Below are 20,504 nucleotides of genomic sequence, written 5' to 3'. Positions count from 1 at the left end.
TGGGACTCACGTCTGAGCATACCCATCCCACTCGGGGTGATAAATGCAAAAACAACAATTGATGGACAGAATGCAGAACAATGTCATGCATTCACCCCAGTACAGAGATCTGGGCCTAAATCCATCGTTTTTTTGCACTCCACACCACCCCAGGTCAGACATGGCCATATGCAAATCAGCCTTGACCCTGTGCCTCATGGGAACAGTCCAGCCCGAACTACCAAGCCATGTCTTTCCTGGACTGGAATCAAGCATCCAAGGATCGGTTTCTGGCAATCAGCCTTCATCAGCCTGGATAGCTTGACTCCAGTGGTGTGGAGAGCATGGGACTCACGTCTGAGCATACCCATCCCACTCGGGGTGATAAATGCAAAAACAACAATTGATGGACAGAATGCAGAACAATGTCATACATTCACCGCAGTACAGAGATCTGGGCCTAAATCCATCGTTTTTTTGCACTGCACTCCACACCGCCCCAGGTCAGACATGGCCATAGGCAAATCAGCTGTGACCCTGTGCCTCATGGGAACAGTCCAGCCTGAACTGCCAAACCATGTCTTTCCTGGACCGGAATCAAGCATCCAAGGACCGGATTCTAGCTATCAGCCTTCATCAGCCTGGATAGCTTGACTCCAGTGGTGTGGAGAGCATGGGACTCACGTCTGAGCATACCCATCCCACTCAGGGTGATTAATGCAAAAACAACAATTGATGGACAGAATGCAGAACAATGTCATACATTCACCCCAGTACAGAGATCTGGGCCTAAATCCATCGTTTTTTTGCACTCCACACCACCCCAGGTCAGAATCGGCCATATGCAAATCAGCCTTGACCCTGTGCCTCATGGGAACAGTCCAGCCTGAACTGCCAAGCCATGTCTTTCCGGGACCGGAATCAAGCATCCAAGGACCGGTTTCTGGCTATCAGCCTTCATCGACCTGGATAGCTTGACTCCAGTGGTGTGGAGAGCATGGGACTCACGTCTGAGCATACCCATTCCACTCGGGGTGATAAATGCAAAAACAACAATTGACGGACAGAATGCAGAACAATGTCATAGATTCACCCCAGATCAGAGATCTGGGCCTAAATCCATCGTTTTTTTGCACTCCACACCACCCCAGGTCAGACATGGCCATATGCAAATCAGCCTTGACCCTATGCCTCATGGGAACAGTCCAGCCCGAACTGCCAAGCCATGTCTTTCCTGGACCGGAATCAAGCATCCAAGGACCGGTTTCTAGCTATCAGCTTTCTTCAGCCTGGATAGCTTGACTCCAGTGGTGTGGAGAGCATTGGACTCACGTCTGAGCATACCCATCCCACTCGGGGTGATAAATGCAAAAACAACAATTGATGTACAGAATGCAGAACAATGTCATACATTCACCCCAGTACAGAGATCTGGGCCTAAATCCATCGTTTTTTTGCACTCCACACCACCCCAGGTCAGACATGGCCATATGCAAATCAGCCTTGACCCTGTGCCTCATGGGAACAGTATAGCCCGAACTGCCAAGCCATGTCTTTCCTGGACCGGAATCAAGCATCCAAGGACCGGTTTCTGGCTATCAGCCTTCATCAGCCTGGATAGCTTGACTCCAGTGGTGTGGAGAGCATGGGACTCACGTCTGAGCATACCCATCCCACTCGGGGTGATAAATGCAAAAACAACAATTGATGGACAGAATGCAGAACAATGTCATGCATTCACCCCAGTACAGAGATCTGGGCCTAAATCCGTCGTTTTTTTGCACTCCACACCACCCCAGGTCAGACATGGCCATATGCAAATCAGCCTTGACCCTGTGCCTCATGGGAACAGTCCTGCCCGAACTACCAAGCCATGTCTTTCCTGGACTGGAATCAAGCATCCAAGGACCGGTTTCTGGCAATCAGCCTTCATCAGCCTGGATAGCTTGACTCCAGTGGTGTGGAGAGCATGGGACTCACGTCTGAGCATACCCATCCCACTCGGGGTGATAAATGCAAAAACAACAATTGATGGACAGAATGCAGAACAATGTCATACATTCACCGCAGTACAGAGATCTGGGCCTAAATCCATCGTTTTTTTGCACTGCACTCCACACCGCCCCAGGTCAGACATGGCCATAGGCAAATCAGCTGTGACCCTGTGCCTCATGGGAACAGTCCAGCCTGAACTGCCAAACCATGTCTTTCCTGGACCGGAATCAAGCATCCAAGGACCGGATTCTAGCTATCAGCCTTCATCAGCCTGGATAGCTTGACTCCAGTGGTGTGGAGAGCATGGGACTCACGTCTGAGCATACCCATCCCACTCAGGGTGATAAATGCAAAAACAACAATTGATGGACAGAATGCAGAACAATGTCATACATTCACCCCAGTACAGAGATCTGGGCCTAAATCCATCGTTTTTTTGCACTCCACACCACCCCAGGTCATAATCGGCCATATGCAAATCAGCCTTGACCCTGTGCCTCATGGGAACAGTCCAGCCTGAACTGCCAAGCCATGTCTTTCCGGGACCGGAATCAAGCATCCAAGGACCGGTTTCTGGCTATCAGCCTTCATCGACTCCAGTGAATCCAGTGGTGTGGAGAGCATGGGACTCACATCTGAGCATACCCATCCCACTCGGGGTGATGAATGCAAAAACAATTGATGGACAGAATGCAGAACAATGTCATAGATTCACCCCAGATCAGAGATCTGGGCCTAACTCCATCGTTTTTTGCACTCCACACCACCCCAGGTCAGACATGGCCATATGCAAATCAGCCTTGACCCTGTGCCTCATGGGAACAGTCCAGCCCGAACTGCCAAGCCATGTCTTTCCTGGACCGGAATCAAGCATCCAAGGACCGGTTTCTGGCTATCAGCCTTCATCAGCCTGGATAGCTTGACTCCAGTCGTGTGGAGAGCATGGGACTCACGTCTGAGCATACCCATCCCACTCGGGGTGATTAATGCAAAAACAACAATTGATGGACAGAATGCAGAACAATGTCACACATTCACCCCAGTACAGAGATCTGGGCCTAAATCCATCGTTTTTTTGCACTCCACACCACCCCAGGTCAGAATCGGTCATATGCAAATCAGCCTTGACCCTGTGCCTCATGGGAACAGTCCAGCCCGAACGGCCAAGCCATGTATTTCCTGGACCGGAATCAAGCATCCAAGGACCGGTTTCTGGCTATCAGCCTGGATAGCTTGACTCCAGTGGTGTGGAGAGCATGGGACTCACGTCTGAGTATACCCATCCCATTTGGAGTGATAAATGCAAAAACAACAATTGATGGACAGAATGCAGAACAATGTCATACATTCACCCCAGTAGAGAGATCTGGGCCTAAATCCATCGTTTTTTTGCTCTCCACACCACCCCAGGTCAGACATGGCCATATGCAAATCAGCCTTGACCCTGTGCCTCATGGGAGCAGTCCAGCCAGAACTGCCAGCCATGTCTTTCCTGGACCGGAATCAAGCATCCAAGGACCGGTTTCTAGCTATCAGCCTTCATCAGCCTGGATAGCTTGCCTCCAGTGGTGTGGAGAGCATGGGAGTCACGTCTGAGCATAGTCAAGTCAAGTCAAGTCAGAATTTATATAGCGCACTACATACCCATAGGGTCTCAAGGCGCTTGAGGAAGGGGGGGGAGGTTTACTTATCGAATATCCATGTTTTAAGTTGTTTTCTGAAGGCTAGGTGGTTTTGAGTGCAATAAAAACAGCAGCAGTGAGAGGCGCTTGATGAGGAGAGCAGCGCTACGATTACTCGGCACAATCAGTCAATAAAACAGCAGCAGTGCGAGGCGCTTGAGGAGGAGAGCAGCGCTACGATACCAGAAGCTGAAGGAGGCGAGGGGGAGCAACCGCTAAATCCGGAGACAGGCTGGTTACCCATCCCACTCGGGGTGATAAATGCAAAAACAACAATTGATGGACAGAATGCAGAACAATGTCATACATTCACCCAGTACAGAGATCTGAGCCTAAATCCATCGTTTTTTTGCACTCCACACCACCCCAGGTCAGACATGGCAATATGCAAATCAGCCTTGACCCTGTGCCTCATGGGAACAGTCCAGCCCGAACTGCCAAGCCATGTCTTTTCTGGACCGGAATCAAGCATCCAAGGACCGGTTTCTGGCTATCAGCCTTCATCAGCCTGGATAGCTTGACTCCAGTGGTGTGGAGAGCATGGGACTCACGTCTGAGCATACCTATTCCACTCGGGGTGATAAATGCAAAAACAACAGTTGATGGACAGAATGCAGAACAATGTCATACATTCACCCCAGTACAGAGATCTGGGCCTAAATTCATCGTTTTTTTGCACTCCACACCACCCCAGGTCAGACATGGCCATATGCAAATCAGCCTTGACCCTGTGCCTCATGGGAACAGTCCAGCCCGAACTGCTGAGCCATGTCTTTCCTGGACCGGAATCAAGCATCCAAGGACCGGTTTCTAGCTATCAGCCTTCATCAGCCTGGATAGCTTGACTCCAGGGGTGTGGAGAGCATGGGACTCACGTCTGAGCATACCCATCCCACTCGGGGTGATGAATGCAAAAACAACAATTGATGGACAGAATGGAGAACAATGTCATACATTCACCCCTGTACAAAGATCTGGGCCTAAATCCATCATTTTTTTGCACTCCACACCACCCCAGGTCAGACATGGCCATATGCAAATCAGCATTGACCCTGTGCCTCATAGAAACAGTCCAGCCCGAACTGCCAAGCCATGTCTTTCCTGGACCGGAATCAAGCATCCAAGGACCGATTTCTAGCTATCAGCCTTCATCAGCCTGGATAGCTTGACTCCAGTGGTGGGGAGAGCATGGGACTCACGTCTGAGCATACCCATCCCACTCGGGGTGATAAATGCAAAAACAACAATTGATGGACAGAATGCAGAACAATGTCATAGATTCACCCCATATCAGAGATCTGGGCCTAAATCCATCGTTTTTTTGCACTCCACACCACCCCAGGTCAGACATGGCCATATGCAAATCAGCCTTGACCCTATGCCTCATGGGAACAGTCCAGCCCGAACTGCCAAGCCATGTCTTTCCTGGACCGGAATCAAGCATCCAAGGACCGGTTTCTAGCTATCAGCCTTCTTCAGCCTGGATAGCTTGACTCCAGTGGTGTGGAGAGCATGGGACTCACGTCTGATCATACCCATCCCACTCGGGGTGATACATGCAAAAACAACAATTGATGTACAGAATGCAGAACAATGTCATACATTCACCCCAGTACAGAGATCTGGGCCTAAATCCATCGTTTTTTTACACTCCACACCACCCCAGGTCAGACATGGCCATATGCAAATCAGCCTTGACCCTGTGCCTCATGGGAACAGTCCAGCCCGAACTGCCAAGCCATGTCTTTCCTGGACCGGAATCAAGCATCCAAGGACCGGTTTCTGGCTATCAGCCTTCATCAGCCTGGATAGCTTGACTCCAGTGATGTGGAGAGCATGGGACTCACGTCTGAGCATACCCATCCCACTCGGGGTGATAAATGCAAAAACAACAATTGATGGACAGAATGCGGAACAATGTCATACATTCACTCCAGTACAGAGATCTGGGCCTAAATCCATCGTTTTTTTGCTCTCCACACCACCCCAGGTCAGACTTGGCCATATGCAAATCAGCCTTGACCCTGTGCCTCATGGGAGCAGTCCAGCCTGAACTGCCAGCCATGTCTTTCCTGGACTTGAATCAAGCATCCAAGGACCGGTTTCTAGCTATCAGCCTTCATCAGCCTGGATAGATTGACTCCAGTGGCGTGGAGAGCATGAGACTCACGTCTGAGCATACCCATCCCACTCGGGGTGATAAATGCAAAAACAACAATTGATGGACAGAATGCAGAACAATGTCATACATTCACCCCAGTACAAAGATCTGGGCCTAAATCCATCGTGTTTTCGCTCTCCACACCACCCCAGGTCAGACTTGGCCATATGCAAATCAGCCTTGACCCTGTGCCTCATGGGAGCAGTCCAGCCTGAACTGCCAGCCATGTCTTTCCTGGACCGGAATCAAGCATCCAAGGACCGGTTTCTAGCTATCAGCCTTCATCAGCCTGGATAGCTTGACTCCAGTGGCGTGGAGAGCATGGGACTCACGTCTGAGCATACCCATCCCACTCGGGGTGATGAATGCAAAAACAACAATTGATGGACAGAATGCAGAACAATGTCATACATTCACCCCAGTACAGAGATCTGTGCCTAAATCCATCGTTTTTTTGCACTCCACACCACCCCAGGTCAGACATGGCCATATGCAAATCAGCCGTGACCCTGTGCGTCATGGGAACAGTCCAGCCCGAACTGCCAAGCCATGTCTTTCCTGGACCGGAATCAAGCATCCAAGGACCGGTTTCTAGCTATCAGCCTTCATCAGCCTGGATAGCTTGACTCCAGTGGTGAGGAGAGCATGGGACTCACGTCTGAGCATACCCATCCCACTCGGGGTGATAAATGCAAAAACAATTGATGGATCGAATGCAGAACAATGTCATACATTCACCCCAGTACAGAGATCTGGGCCTAAATCCATAGTTTTTTTGCACTCCACACCACCCTAGGTCAGACATGGCCATATGCAAATCAGCCTTGACCCTGTGCCTCATGGGAACAGTCCAGCCCGAACTGCCAAGCTATGTCTTTCCTGGACCAGAATCAAGCATCCAAGGAACAGTTTCTGGCTATCAGCCTTCATCAGCCTGGATAGCTTGACTCCAGTGGTGTGGAGAGCATGGGACTCACGTCTGAGCATACCCATCCCACTCGGGGTGATGAATGCAAAAACAACAATTGATGGACAGAATGCAGAACAATGTCATACATTCACCCCAGTACAGAGATCTGGGCCTAAATCCATTGTTTTTTTGCACTCCACACCACCCCAGGTCAGACATGGCCATATGCAAATCAGCCTTGACCCTGTGCCTCATGGGAACAGTCCAGCCAGAACTGCCAAGCCATGTCTTTCCTGGACCGGAATCAAGCATCCAAGGACCGGTTTCTGGCTATCAGCCTTCATCAGCCTGGACAGCTTGACTCCAGTGGTGTGGAGAGCATGGGACTCACGTCTGAGCATACCCATCCCACTCGGGGTGATAAATGCAAAAACAACAATTGATGGACAGAATGCAGAACAATGTCATACATTCACCCCAGTACAGAGATCTGGGTCTAAATCCATCGTTTTTTTGCACTCCTCACCACCCCAGGTCAGACATGGCCATATGCAAATCAGCCTTGACCCTGTGCCTCATGTGAACAGTCCAGCCCGAACTGCCAAGCCATGTCTTTCCTGGACTGGAATCAAGCATACAAGGACCAGTTTCTGGCTATCAGTCTTCATCAGCCTAGATAGCTTGACTCCAGTGCTGTGGAGAGCATGGGACTCACGTCTGAGCATACCCATCCCACTCGGGGTGATAAATGCAAAAACAACAATTGATGGACAGAATGCAGAACAATGTCATACATTCACCCCAGTACAGAGATCTGTGCCTAAATCCATCGTTTTTTTGCACTGCACACCACCCCAGGTCAGACATGGCCATATGCAAATCAGCCGTGACCCTGTGCGTCATGGGAACAGTCCAGCCTGAACTGCCAGCCATGTCTTTCCTGGACCGGAATCAAGCATCCAAGGACCGGTTTCTAGCTATCAGCCTTCATCAGCCTGGATAGATTGACTCCAGTGGTGTGGAGAGCATGGGACTCACGTCTGAGCATACCCATCCCACTCGGGGTGATGAATGCAAAAACAACAATTGATGGACAGAATGCAGAACAATGTCATACATTCACCCCAGTACAGAGATCTGGGCCTAAATCCATTGTTTTTTTGCACTCCACACCACCCCAGGTCAGACATGGCCATATGCAAATCAGCCTTGACCCTGTGCCTCATGGGAACAGTCCAGCCAGAACTGCCAAGCCATGTCTTTCCTGGACCGGAATCAAGCATCCAAGGACCGGTTTCTGGCTATCAGCCTTCATCAGCCTGGACAGCTTGACTCCAGTGGTGTGGAGAGCATGGGACTCACGTCTGAGCATACCCATCCCACTCGGGGTGATAAATGCAAAAACAACAATTGATGGACAGAATGCAGAACAATGTCATACATTCACCCCAGTACAGAGATCTGGGTCTAAATCCATCGTTTTTTTGCACTCCTCACCACCCCAGGTCAGACATGGCCATATGCAAATCAGCCTTGACCCTGTGCCTCATGTGAACAGTCCAGCCCGAACTGCCAAGCCATGTCTTTCCTGGACTGGAATCAAGCATACAAGGACCAGTTTCTGGCTATCAGTCTTCATCAGCCTAGATAGCTTGACTCCAGTGCTGTGGAGAGCATGGGACTCACGTCTGAGCATACCCATCCCACTCGGGGTGATAAATGCAAAAACAACAATTGATGGACAGAATGCAGAACAATGTCATACATTCACCCCAGTACAGAGATCTGTGCCTAAATCCATCGTTTTTTTGCACTGCACACCACCCCAGGTCAGACATGGCCATATGCAAATCAGCCGTGACCCTGTGCGTCATGGGAACAGTCCAGCCTGAACTGCCAGCCATGTCTTTCCTGGACCGGAATCAAGCATCCAAGGACCGGTTTCTAGCTATCAGCCTTCATCAGCCTGGATAGATTGACTCCAGTGGTGTGGAGAGCATGGGACTCACGTCTGAGCATACCCATCCCACTCGGGGTGATAAATGCAAAAACAACAATTGATGGACAGAATGCAGAACAATGTCATACATTCACCCCAGTACAGAGATCTGGGTCTGAATCCATCGTTGTTTTGCTCTCCACACCACCCCAGGTCAGACATGGCCATATGCAAATCAGCCTTGACCCGGTGCCTCATGGGAGCAGTCCAGCCTGAACTGCCAGCCATGTCTTTCCAGGACCGGAATCAAGCATCCAAGGACCGGTTTCTAGCTATCAGCCTTCATCAACCTGGATAGCTTGACTCCAGTGGCGTGGAGAGCATGGGACTCACGTCTGAGCATACCCATCCCACTCGGGGTGATAAATGCACAAAACAACAATTGATGGACAGAATGCAGAACAATGTCATACATTCACCCCAGTACAGAGATCTGGGCCTAAATCCATCGTTTTTTTGCACTCCATACCACCCCAGGTCAGACATGGCCATATGCAAATCAGCCTTGACCCTGTGCCTCATGGGAACAGTCCAGCCCGAACTGCCAAGCCATGTCTTTCCTGGACCGGAATCAAGCATCCAAGGACCGGTTTCTGGCTATCAGCCTTCATCAGCCTGGATAGCTTGACTCCAGTCGTGTGGAGAGCATGGGACTCACGTCTGAGCATACCCATCCCACTCGGGGTGATGAATGCAAAAACAACAATTGATGGACAGAATGCAGAACAATGTCATACATTCACCCCAGTACAGAGATCTGGGCCTAAATCCATTGTTTTTTTGCACTCCACACCACCCCAGGTCAGACATGGCCATATGCAAATCAGCCTTGACCCTGTGCCTCATGGGAACAGTCCAGCCAGAACTGCCAAGCCATGTCTTTCCTGGACCGGAATCAAGCATCCAAGGACCGGTTTCTGGCTATCAGCCTTCATCAGCCTGGACAGCTTGACTCCAGTGGTGTGGAGAGCATGGGACTCACGTCTGAGCATACCCATCCCACTCGGGGTGATAAATGCAAAAACAACAATTGATGGACAGAATGCAGAACAATGTCATACATTCACCCCAGTACAGAGATCTGGGTCTAAATCCATCGTTTTTTTGCACTCCTCACCACCCCAGGTCAGACATGGCCATATGCAAATCAGCCTTGACCCTGTGCCTCATGTGAACAGTCCAGCCCGAACTGCCAAGCCATGTCTTTCCTGGACTGGAATCAAGCATACAAGGACCAGTTTCTGGCTATCAGTCTTCATCAGCCTAGATAGCTTGACTCCAGTGCTGTGGAGAGCATGGGACTCACGTCTGAGCATACCCATCCCACTCGGGGTGATAAATGCAAAAACAACAATTGATGGACAGAATGCAGAACAATGTCATACATTCACCCCAGTACAGAGATCTGTGCCTAAATCCATCGTTTTTTTGCACTGCACACCACCCCAGGTCAGACATGGCCATATGCAAATCAGCCGTGACCCTGTGCGTCATGGGAACAGTCCAGCCTGAACTGCCAGCCATGTCTTTCCTGGACCGGAATCAAGCATCCAAGGACCGGTTTCTAGCTATCAGCCTTCATCAGCCTGGATAGATTGACTCCAGTGGTGTGGAGAGCATGGGACTCACGTCTGAGCATACCCATCCCACTCGGGGTGATGAATGCAAAAACAACAATTGATGGACAGAATGCAGAACAATGTCATACATTCACCCCAGTACAGAGATCTGGGCCTAAATCCATTGTTTTTTTGCACTCCACACCACCCCAGGTCAGACATGGCCATATGCAAATCAGCCTTGACCCTGTGCCTCATGGGAACAGTCCAGCCAGAACTGCCAAGCCATGTCTTTCCTGGACCGGAATCAAGCATCCAAGGACCGGTTTCTGGCTATCAGCCTTCATCAGCCTGGACAGCTTGACTCCAGTGGTGTGGAGAGCATGGGACTCACGTCTGAGCATACCCATCCCACTCGGGGTGATAAATGCAAAAACAACAATTGATGGACAGAATGCAGAACAATGTCATACATTCACCCCAGTACAGAGAAAGGTTCATAGGTCGCACGCTACTCCACCATTACAGCGTGTGTACCCCAGGAGCATCATGGTAGATGTTGTTTTATCAAAGCGGGTGCGCTTAACAAAGTTCCGAAGTGTGATGCATGGTTGCAGGCCAACTCTGGACACCGGTGTTTCTGGATTTTTGTCCTTCATCAGCAGAGTGTAGGATGAGTGTCAGGGGTTGCTGTGCAGGCTGCCAAAGTGTTATCAGGTATGGTACCTCTCCAGGCGCGTAGGGCGTTAACCTGAGCTCGTCAGCTCGAAGGCTCAAGGGAGCCGTAGTTACGTACAAAGTTCATAGGTCGCACGCTACTCCACCATTACAGCGTGTGTACCCCAGGAGCATCATGGTAGATGTTGTTTTATCAAAGCGGGTGCGCTTAACAAAGTTCCGAAGTGTGATGCATGGTTGCAGGCCAACTCTGGACACCGGTGTTTCTGGATTTTTGTCCTTCATCAGCAGAGTGTAGGATGAGTGTCAGGGGTTGCTGTGCAGGCTGCCAAAGTGTTATCAGGTATGGTACCTCTCCAGGCGCGTAGGGCGTTAACCTGAGCTCGTCAGCTCGAAGGCTCAAGGGAGCCGTAGTTACGTACAAAGTTCATAGGTCGCACGCTACTCCACCATTACAGCGTGTGTACCCCAGGAGCATCATGGTAGATGTTGTTTTACCCATCCCACTCGGGGTGATAAATGCAAAAACAACAATTGATGGACAGAATGCAGAACAATGTCATACATTCACCCCAGTACAGAGATCTGGGTCTGAATCCATCGTTGTTTTGCTCTCCACACCACCCCAGGTCAGACATGGCCATATGCAAATCAGCCTTGACCCGGTGCCTCATGGGAGCAGTCCAGCCTGAACTGCCAGCCATGTCTTTCCAGGACCGGAATCAAGCATCCAAGGACCGGTTTCTAGCTATCAGCCTTCATCAACCTGGATAGCTTGACTCCAGTGGCGTGGAGAGCATGGGACTCACGTCTGAGCATACCCATCCCACTCGGGGTGATAAATGCACAAAACAACAATTGATGGACAGAATGCAGAACACTGTCATACATTCACCCCAGTACAGAGATCTGGGCCTAAATCCATCGTTTTTTTGCACTCCATACCACCCCAGGTCAGACATGGCCATATGCAAATCAGCCTTGACCCTGTGCCTCATGGGAACAGTCCAGCCCGAACTGCCAAGCCATGTCTTTCCTGGACCGGAATCAAGCATCCAAGGACCGGTTTCTGGCTATCAGCCTTCATCAGCCTGGATAGCTTGACTCCAGTCGTGTGGAGAGCATGGGACTCACGTCTGAGCATACCCATCCCACTCGGGGTGATAAATGCAAAAACAACAATTGATGGACAGAATGCAGAACAATGTCATACATTCACCGCAGTACAGAGATCTGGGCCTAAATCCATCGTTTTTTTGCACTGCACTCCACACCACCCCAGGTCAGACATGGCCATATGCAAATCAGCCTTGACCCTGTGCCTCATGGGAACAGTCAAGCCCGAACTGCCAAGCCATGTCTTTTCTGGACCGGAATCAAGCATCCAAGGACCGGTTTCTGGCTATCAGCCTTCATCAGCCTGGATAGCTTGACTCCAGAGGTGTGGAGAGCATGGGACTCACGTCTGAGCATACCCATTCCACTCGGGGTGATAAATGCAAAAACAACAATTGATGGACAGAATGCAGAACAATGTCATACATTCACCCCAGTACAGAGATCTGGGCCTAAATCCATCGTTTTTTTGCACTCCACACCACCCCAGGTCAGACATGGCCATATGCAAATCAGCCTTGACCCTGTGCCTCATGGGAACAGTCCTGCCCGAACTGCCAAGCCATGGCTTTCCTGGACTGGAATCAAGCATCCAAGGACCAGTTTCTGGCTATCAGCCTTCATCAGCCTGGATAGCTTGACTCCAGTGGTGTGGAGAGCATGGGACTCACGTCTGAGCATACCCATCCCACTCGGGGTGATAAATGCAAAAACAACAATTGATGGACAGAATGCAGAACAATGTCATACATTCACCCCAGTACAGAGATCTGGGCCTAAATTCATCGTTTTTTTGTACTCCACACCACCCCCGTTCAGACATTGCCATAAGCAAATCAGCCTTGACCTTGTGCCTCATGGGAACAGTCCAGCCCGAACTGCCAAGCCATGTCCTTCCTGGACCGGAATCAAGCATCCAAGGACCGGTTTCTGGCTATCAGCCATCATCAGCCTGGATAGCTTGACTCCAGTGGTGTGGAGAGCATGGGACTCACGTCTGAGCATACCCATCCCACTCGGAGTGATAATTGCAAAAACAATTGTTGGACAGAATGCAGAACAATGTCATACATTCACCCCAGTACAGAGATCTGGGCCTAAATCCATCGTTTTTTTGCTCTCCACACCACCCCAGGTCAGACATGGTCATAAGCAAATCAGCCTTGACCCTGTGCCTCATGGGATCAGTCCAGCCTGAACTGCCAGCCATGTCTTTCCTGGACTTGAATCAAGCATCCAAGGACCGGTTTCTAGCTATCAGCCTTCATCAGCCTGGATAGCTTGACTCCAGTGGCGTGGAGAGCATGGGACTCACGTCTGAGCATACCCATCCCACTCGGGGTGATAAATGCAAAAACAACAATTGATGGACAGAATGCAGAACAATGTCATACATTCACCCCAGTACAGAGATCAGGGCCTAAATCCATCGTTTTTTTGCACTCCACACCACCCCAGGTCAGACATGGCCATATGCAAATCAGCCTTGACCCTGTGCCTCATGGGAACAGTCCAGCCCGAACTGCCAAGCCATGTCTTTCCTGGACCGGAATCAAGCATCCAAGGACCGGTTTCTGGCTATCAGCCTTCATCAGCCTGGACAGCTTGACTCCAGTGGTGTGGAGAGCATGGGACTCACGGTTGAGCATACCCATCCCACTCGGGGTGATAAATGCAAAAACAACAATTGATGGACAGAATGCAGAACAATGTCATACATTCACCCCAGTACAGATATCTGGGCCTAAATCCATCGTTATTTTGCACTCCACACCACCCCAGGTCAGACATGGCCATATGCAAATTAGCCTTGACCCTGTGCCTCATAGGAACAGTCCAGCCCGAACTGCCAAGCCATGTCTTTCCTGGACCGGAATCAACCATCCAAGGATCGGTTTCTGGCTAACAGCCTTCATCAGCCTGGATAGCTTGACTCCAGTGGTATGGAGAGCATAGGACTCAAGTCTGAGCATACCCATCCCACTCGGGGTGATGAATGCAAAAACAACAATTGATGGACAGAATGCAGAACAATGTCATACATTCACCCCAGTACAGAGATCTGGGCTTAAATTCATCGTTTTTTTGCACTCCACACCACCCCCGTTCAGACATTGCCATAAGCAAATCAGCCTTGACCCTGTGCCTCATGGGAACAGTCCAGCCCGAACTGCCAAGCCATGTCTTTCCTGGACCGGAATCAAGCATCCAAGGACCGGTTTCTGGCTATCAGCCATCATCAGCCTGGATAGCTTGACTCCAGTGGTGTGGAGAGCATGGGACTCACGTCTGAGCATACCCATCCCACTCGGAGTGATAAATGCAAAAACAACAATTGATGGACAGAATGCGGAACAATGTCATACATTCACCCCAGTACAGAGATCTGGGTCTGAATCCATCGTTGTTTTGCTCTCCACACCACCCCAGGTCAGACATGGCCATATGCAAATCAGCCTTGACCCGGTGCCTCATGGGAGCAGTCCAGCCTGAACTGCCAGCCATGTCTTTCCAGGACCGGAATCAAGCATCCAAGGACCGGTTTCTAGCTATCAGCCTTCATCAACCTGGATAGCTTGACTCCAGTGGCGTGGAGAGCATGGGACTCACGTCTGAGCATACCCATCCCACTCGGGGTGATAAATGCACAAAACAACAATTGATGGACAGAATGCAGAACAATGTCATACATTCACCCCAGTACAGAGATCTGTGCCTAAATCCATCGTTTTTTTGCACTGCACACCACCCCAGGTCAGACATGGCCATATGCAAATCAGCCGTGACCCTGTGCGTCATGGGAACAGTCCAGCCTGAACTGCCAGCCATGTCTTTCCTGGACCGGAATCAAGCATCCAAGGACCGGTTTCTAGCTATCAGCCTTCATCAGCCTGGATAGATTGACTCCAGTGGTGTGGAGAGCATGGGACTCACGTCTGAGCATACCCATCCCACTCGGGGTGATGAATGCAAAAACAACAATTGATGGACAGAATGCAGAACAATGTCATACATTCACCCCAGTACAGAGATCTGGGCCTAAATCCATTGTTTTTTTGCACTCCACACCACCCCAGGTCAGACATGGCCATATGCAAATCAGCCTTGACCCTGTGCCTCATGGGAACAGTCCAGCCAGAACTGCCAAGCCATGTCTTTCCTGGACCGGAATCAAGCATCCAAGGACCGGTTTCTGGCTATCAGCCTTCATCAGCCTGGACAGCTTGACTCCAGTGGTGTGGAGAGCATGGGACTCACGTCTGAGCATACCCATCCCACTCGGGGTGATAAATGCAAAAACAACAATTGATGGACAGAATGCAGAACAATGTCATACATTCACCCCAGTACAGAGATCTGGGTCTAAATCCATCGTTTTTTTGCACTCCTCACCACCCCAGGTCAGACATGGCCATATGCAAATCAGCCTTGACCCTGTGCCTCATGTGAACAGTCCAGCCCGAACTGCCAAGCCATGTCTTTCCTGGACTGGAATCAAGCATACAAGGACCAGTTTCTGGCTATCAGTCTTCATCAGCCTAGATAGCTTGACTCCAGTGCTGTGGAGAGCATGGGACTCACGTCTGAGCATACCCATCCCACTCGGGGTGATAAATGCAAAAACAACAATTGATGGACAGAATGCAGAACAATGTCATACATTCACCCCAGTACAGAGATCTGTGCCTAAATCCATCGTTTTTTTGCACTGCACACCACCCCAGGTCAGACATGGCCATATGCAAATCAGCCGTGACCCTGTGCGTCATGGGAACAGTCCAGCCTGAACTGCCAGCCATGTCTTTCCTGGACCGGAATCAAGCATCCAAGGACCGGTTTCTAGCTATCAGCCTTCATCAGCCTGGATAGATTGACTCCAGTGGTGTGGAGAGCATGGGACTCACGTCTGAGCATACCCATCCCACTCGGGGTGATAAATGCAAAAACAACAATTGATGGACAGAATGCAGAACAATGTCATACATTCACCCCAGTACAGAGATCTGGGTCTGAATCCATCGTTGTTTTGCTCTCCACACCACCCCAGGTCAGACATGGCCATATGCAAATCAGCCTTGACCCGGTGCCTCATGGGAGCAGTCCAGCCTGAACTGCCAGCCATGTCTTTCCAGGACCGGAATCAAGCATCCAAGGACCGGTTTCTAGCTATCAGCCTTCATCAACCTGGATAGCTTGACTCCAGTGGCGTGGAGAGCATGGGACTCACGTCTGAGCATACCCATCCCACTCGGGGTGATAAATGCACAAAACAACAATTGATGGACAGAATGCAGAACAATGTCATACATTCACCCCAGTACAGAGATCTGGGCCTAAATCCATCGTTTTTTTGCACTCCATACCACCCCAGGTCAGACATGGCCATATGCAAATCAGCCTTGACCCTGTGCCTCATGGGAACAGTCCAGCCCGAACTGCCAAGCCATGTCTTTCCTGGACCGGAATCAAGCATCCAAGGACCGGTTTCTGGCTATCAGCCTTCATCAGCCTGGATAGCTTGACTCCAGTCGTGTGGAGAGCATGGGACTCACGTCTGAGCATACCCATCCCACTCGGGGTGATAAATGCAAAAACAACAATTGATGGACAGAATGCAGAACAATGTCATACATTCACCGCAGTACAGAGATCTGGGCCTAAATCCATCGTTTTTTTGCACTGCACTCCACACCACCCCAGGTCAGACATGGCCATATGCAAATCAGCCTTGACCCTGTGCCTCATGGGAACAGTCAAGCCCGAACTGCCAAGCCATGTCTTTTCTGGACCGGAATCAAGCATCCAAGGACCAGTTTCTGGCTATCAGCCTTCATCAGCCTGGATAGCTTGACTGCAGAGGTGTGGAGAGCATGGGACTCACGTCTGAGCATACCCATTCCACTCGGGGTGATAAATGCAAAAACAACAATTGATGGACAGAATGCAGAACAATGTCATACATTCACCCCAGTACAGAGATCTGGGCCTAAATCCATCGTTTTTTTGCACTCCACACCACCCCAGGTCAGACATGGCCATATGCAAATCAGCCTTGACCCTGTGCCTCATGGGAACAGTCCTGCCCGAACTGCCAAGCCATGGCTTTCCTGGACTGGAATCAAGCATCCAAGGACCAGTTTCTGGCTATCAGCCTTCATCAGCCTGGATAGCTTGACTCCAGTGGTGTGGAGAGCATGGGACTCACGTCTGAGCATACCCATCCCACTCGGGGTGATAAATGCAAAAACAACAATTGATGGACAGAATGCAGAACAATGTCATACATTCACCCCAGTACAGAGATCTGGGCCTAAATTCATCGTTTTTTTGTACTCCACACCACCCCCGTTCAGACATTGCCATAAGCAAATCAGCCTTGACCCTGTGCCTCATGGGAACAGTCCAGCCCGAACTGCCAAGCCATGTCCTTCCTGGACCGGAATCAAGCATCCAAGGACCGGTTTCTGGCTATCAGCCATCATCAGCCTGGATAGCTTGACTCCAGTGGTGTGGAGAGCATGGGACTCACGTCTGAGCATACCCATCCCACTCGGAGTGATAATTGCAAAAACAATTGTTGGACAGAATGCAGAACAATGTCATACATTCACCCCAGTACAGAGATCTGGGCCTAAATCCATCGTTTTTTTGCTCTCCACACCACCCCAGGTCAGACATGGTCATAAGCAAATCAGCCTTGACCCTGTGCCTCATGGGATCAGTCCAGCCTGAACTGCCAGCCATGTCTTTCCTGGACTTGAATCAAGCATCCAAGGACCGGTTTCTAGCTATCAGCCTTCATCAGCCTGGATAGCTTGACTCCAGTGGCGTGGAGAGCATGGGACTCACGTCTGAGCATACCCATCCCACTCGGGGTGATAAATGCAAAAACAACAATTGATGGACAGAATGCAGAACAATGTCATACATTCACCCCAGTACAGAGATCAGGGCCTAAATCCATCGTTTTTTTGCACTCCACACCACCCCAGGTCAGACATGGCCATATGCAAATCAGCCTTGACCCTGTGCCTCATGGGAACAGTCCAGCCCGAACTGCCAAGCCATGTCTTTCCTGGACCGGAATCAAGCATCCAAGGACCGGTTTCTGGCTATCAGCCTTCATCAGCCTGGACAGCTTGACTCCAGTGGTGTGGAGAGCATGGGACTCACGGTTGAGCATACCCATCCCACTCGGGGTGATAAATGCAAAAACAACAATTGATGGACAGAATGCAGAACAATGTCATACATTCACCCCAGTACAGATATCTGGGCCTAAATCCATCGTTATTTTGCACTCCACACCACCCCAGGTCAGACATGGCCATATGCAAATTAGCCTTGACCCTGTGCCTCATAGGAACAGTCCAGCCCGAACTGCCAAGCCATGTCTTTCCTGGACCGGAATCAACCATCCAAGGATCGGTTTCTGGCTAACAGCCTTCATCAGCCTGGATAGCTTGACTCCAGTGGTATGGAGAGCATAGGACTCAAGTCTGAGCATACCCATCCCACTCGGGGTGATGAATGCAAAAACAACAATTGATGGACAGAATGCAGAACAATGTCATACATTCACCCCAGTACAGAGATCTGGGCTTAAATTCATCGTTTTTTTGCACTCCACACCACCCCCGTTCAGACATTGCCATAAGCAAATCAGCCTTGACCCTGTGCCTCATGGGAACAGTCCAGCCCGAACTGCCAAGCCATGTCTTTCCTGGACCGGAATCAAGCATCCAAGGACCGGTTTCTGGCTATCAGCCATCATCAGCCTGGATAGCTTGACTCCAGTGGTGTGGAGAGCATGGGACTCACGTCTGAGCATACCCATCCCACTCGGAGTGATAAATGCAAAAACAACAATTGATGGACAGAATGCGGAACAATGTCATACATTCACCCCAGTACAGAGATCTGGGTCTGAATCCATCGTTGTTTTGCTCTCCACACCACCCCAGGTCAGACATGGCCATATGCAAATCAGCCTTGACCCGGTGCCTCATGGGAGCAGTCCAGCCTGAACTGCCAGCCATGTCTTTCCAGGACCGGAATCAAGCATCCAAGGACCGGTTTCTAGCTATCAGCCTTCATCAACCTGGATAGCTTGACTCCAGTGGCGTGGAGAGCATGGGACTCACGTCTGAGCATACCCATCCCACTCGGGGTGATAAATGCACAAAACAACAATTGATGGACAGAATGCAGAACAATGTCATACATTCACCCCAGTACAGAGATCTGGGCCTAAATCCATTGTTTTTTTGCACTCCACACCACCCCAGGTCAGACATGGCCATATGCAAATCAGCCTTGACCCTGTGCCTCATGGGAACAGTCCAGCCAGAACTGCCAAGCCATGTCTTTCCTGGACCGGAATCAAGCATCCAAGGACCGGTTTCTGGCTATCAGCCTTCATCAGCCTGGACAGCTTGACTCCAGTGGTGTGGAGAGCATGGGACTCACGTCTGAGCATACCCATCCCACTCGGGGTGATAAATGCAAAAACAACAATTGATGGACAGAATGCAGAACAATGTCATACATTCACCCCAGTACAGAGATCTGGGTCTAAATCCATCGTTTTTTTGCACTCCTCACCACCCCAGGTCAGACATGGCCATATGCAAATCAGCCTTGACCCTGTGCCTCATGTGAACAGTCCAGCCCGAACTGCCAAGCCATGTCTTTCCTGGACTGGAATCAAGCATACAAGGACCAGTTTCTGGCTATCAGTCTTCATCAGCCTAGATAGCTTGACTCCAGTGCTGTGGAGAGCATGGGACTCACGTCTGAGCATACCCATCCCACTCGGGGTGATAAATGCAAAAACAACAATTGATGGACAGAATGCAGAACAATGTCATACATTCACCCCAGTACAGAGATCTGTGCCTAAATCCATCGTTTTTTTGCACTGCACACCACCCCAGGTCAGACATGGCCATATGCAAATCAGCCGTGACCCTGTGCGTCATGGGAACAGTCCAGCCTGAACTGCCAGCCATGTCTTTCCTGGACCGGAATCAAGCATCCAAGGACCGGTTTCTAGCTATCAGCCTTCATCAGCCTGGATAGATTGACTCCAGTGGTGTGGAGAGCATGGGACTCACGTCTGAGCATACCCATCCCACTCGGGGTGATAAATGCAAAAACAACAATTGATGGACAGAATGCAGAACAATGTCATACATTCACCCCAGTACAGAGATCTGGGTCTGAATCCATCGTTGTTTTGCTCTCCACACCACCCCAGGTCAGACATGGCCATATGCAAATCAGCCTTGACCCGGTGCCTCATGGGAGCAGTCCAGCCTGAACTGCCAGCCATGTCTTTCCAGGACCGGAATCAAGCATCCAAGGACCGGTTTCTAGCTATCAGCCTTCATCAACCTGGATAGCTTGACTCCAGTGGCGTGGA

The sequence above is a fragment of the Lissotriton helveticus genome, chromosome 7, assembly GCF_964261635.1.
Source record: "Lissotriton helveticus chromosome 7, aLisHel1.1, whole genome shotgun sequence".
Classification (NCBI taxonomy): Eukaryota; Metazoa; Chordata; class Amphibia; order Caudata; family Salamandridae; genus Lissotriton; species Lissotriton helveticus.
Note: the sequence above shows the minus strand (reverse complement) of the source record.